The following is a 3,437-nucleotide window of genomic DNA, read 5'->3' as shown; positions in this document are numbered from 1 at the left end:
GACAAATGGTATCAGAGCTAGTGGCTTCTCGGACATGTCTACCGCCGCTAGTGTCACTGCACATTTCTTGTACCCAATTCAAAACCCTAACCCTAATTTCTATCATCCCTACCAGTACCCATCCCTTGTAACTCCTCTGTACACGCCACCTCCAACCCCTACATATCAGTATACACCTGCCCCAACACCTTCTCATGTTTACCATCATATTCAACCACCACCAGAACCACCGTATTATTTCTACACTACTCCCGAAATAACTTATGTTACCACATCTTCGATGCTGATTTCTAATACTACCAAGTGTTTTCTACACCAAATGGATAGCAAAATCACTCAACTGGATGACAAAATCAATCAAATGCGAGTGTTAATTGAGGAGAGGCAGATAAGCCTGCTTAAAGATGAAGAAACTGTTACAACTTGCGAAGTGTCAAATTCCTATCCTGTTGGTGATGTTGGGATCAATATGGAGGATAAAATGACTCGAATAATTCAAATTCTTGAGAAGATGGGGAAAAGCTGTGAAAAATCATCAAAGCTAGTCAATGAGGCTATATTAGGAAAAGAAGTTGAAGCAGATGTATCGAAACTAGTTAAGGATGATGTGTTGGAAATTATTGAAGATTGTGAAAAGAGAACCCTGCAGAAACAGTCGAAGCAAACGGGCTCAAATATGGTGAAATTACTACCTGCAATACCAGCACACAAGGTGTTCGATGATTACTCTGAGAGAGTATTTTCCTGAAAAGCGCCAGTGTTGATTCCCCGAGGTACAAATCCAATTATTTACTCTTCCACACTCTATTGGAATGTTTTGAAAATAGATTATTACAGGGTTGTGGTTTATAAGCTCCATGAGAACGAATATGGTAAAGTTTTTGAAAATTTTGGTGTTAAATTTAAAAATGATGTAAATGCAACACAAGTGTTTGATGAATTTTTTGGTAATGAAAAGATCACTTGGAAGATGAATTTATTTGGGTTGGTTAATAGTTCTTGTAACACGAGAGGATGTGAATTGTTTGGAAATATGCTTCAGAGGAAATCAGTGGCTCATGATATTAGACATGGAATTAGTACTCACCGCAAGCAAATTGTCAAAGGGGGGATTTATGATAATTTCCCCGAGAAATATATATGTGATTTGCATCAGAATTCAGTTATAACTAGGAGGACGGTTCATGTTAAGAAGTGCTTTCAGTGTTGGGACAAAGTTGGTGAACTAAAATGTTATAAGATTCACGAGAACGAGTATGGTAAGGTTCCAGGTAAAAGTAGTATAAAATCAGGTGGTTTGGAGTTGCTCGACAAAAGTATTAAATTAAATGTTCAATTAAACTGTTCAGAGGTGAAGGAATTTATGAAAGTATTGCAGGATGGCGCTGATATAAGGTTGATTGGGCAATTTGATGTAGGGTTCTCCTCTGCTTACCTTGTCGCGGATAAAGTCATTGTGACTACTAGGCACAACAATGATGGACAATATGTTTGGAAGTCCCAAGCTGGTGCTTCATTTACAGTCACACGAGGTGTAGATGGGAAACAACTTGGTTGCTTTAAGGAAGATCAGATAGAGTATCTTGAGGTGAGATGTATCAAGGACTTAATCAAGAAATATTTGGAGTTTACTAATTTTCACATTTATCTATGGGTTGAGAAGATAAATGAGAAGGAGATTGGTGACGATGAAGAAGATGAAGACCAAGAGAAGGAAGGTGATGTGGAAAAAGTTGAGGAGGAGAAAGAAAAGAACGAGCCTAGGAAGAAGAAAATCAAGGAGGTCACTCATGAATGGGAGTTAACTAACAAGCAGAAGCCTACCTGGTTGCGGACGCCTGAGGAGATCACTAATAAGGAATATGCAGCTTTCTACAAAAGCTTTCCAAATGATTTAGAGGAACATTTTGATGCTGAAGAGATCTCTTCTAGGGTTCTTATCGAGTTGAAAGAGATTGCAGGGGCGTTAGACTCAACCGTAAAGAATATTGTTACTGTTCCAGATTATGTCAAGGATTCGCAAAGGCTCGCAAGAAAGGATGCTGGTGTTATTTATGGCCTTAATTTACTGCGAATTATTAACAAGCCTACTATAGCTACTATTTCCTATGGTCTTGACAAGAAGGCTTCAAGTGTTGGCGAGAAGAACGTACTAATATTTGATTTAGGCGAGGGTACTTTTGATGTGTCACTTTTTACAATTCAAGAGGGTATTTTTGAGGTGAAAATTATTGTCGGTTACACTCATTTGGGAGGTGAAGATTTTGATAACAATATGGTGAATTATTTTGTACAAGTGTTTATGAGGACGAACACGAAAGATATTAGTGGAAGTGCGAGGACGTTGAGAATTCCCAAAGTCCAGCTACTGTTGCATGACTTTTCCAACGAGAATGAGTTATGCAAGATTATTAATCCTGAAGAAGCCTTTACTAATGGTCCAACTGTTCAGGCGGTAATTCTTAGTGGTTTGCAGGCAGAAATTGAAGTACAAGGAAACCAAAGAAAATTGAAGGTTATATATGTCAAAGTTATGAAGAAATTACAAGATACTATAAACATCGATATTTTGAAGGAGTGGAGTATGTTACGATTGGACCTATGTGACAATGCTGGGCCTAATATTTAGAATGGGGTTGTTAGTTTAGTTTGGCCCAATGATATATTCACCAGAGGAGTGTTAATGCATATATAATATACTTTCTTCTTCATTTTAGGGTATCGAATGAAATGAAATGAACCTTTATTTTATCTTTTATTTTCTCTGCATTTCTATTCCTTTGTTCTTAGCTTAACTTCATTAAAAAAAACCCAAAAATATTGTCAAGGTCATGACAAATTGAAAATTCTAAAGGTTCTGAATGTCATTCCCAGAATCATGAGCGTTGGAAATATAGCAGCTAAAAGGAAATTGTCAAGCAAATTGCTTTTTCAAGTTGAGGACATAGCATCAAATTCTTGCCCCTTTTCCCCTTCCTTTATTAGCATCTGGTTGAGGAGAGTTGGGGAAAAATTGAAATCAACTTATAAGTTCAATCATCTACATGATTTAAAGTTCTCTGAATTTGTGCAACTACTGCATTTTTAGAAGTTATTCATGGGGAATCTTTATTAGAAAAACAAAAGATTTTTTTTTATATTTTGGTAAACAACATTTCTTCAACAAAAACAATAGAGTGCGTTACTTGATGGAACTTATAGTTTATAAGTTTAGATGTAGGCAACATGTCTAGACAGCTTAATCCGGAAAGTTCAAAGAGATGTCTCTGGTTGAATTTCTAGTCCTGGAGTGACGCGGGATACCATGGGTTGAGGCAGAGAATATAGATGTTAAAAATTTAAAAATAGATCGTCAAGAGACTAAATTTTCCTGAACTGTAAGGTATAAGGATTAAGGAGAGGGATCTGATTGATGACATTTCCTTAGCAATCCCCCT

The sequence above is a fragment of the Apium graveolens genome, chromosome 11 (assembly GCF_009905375.1).
Source record: "Apium graveolens cultivar Ventura chromosome 11, ASM990537v1, whole genome shotgun sequence".
Classification (NCBI taxonomy): Eukaryota; Viridiplantae; Streptophyta; class Magnoliopsida; order Apiales; family Apiaceae; genus Apium; species Apium graveolens.
This window is presented reverse-complemented; position numbering follows the sequence as displayed.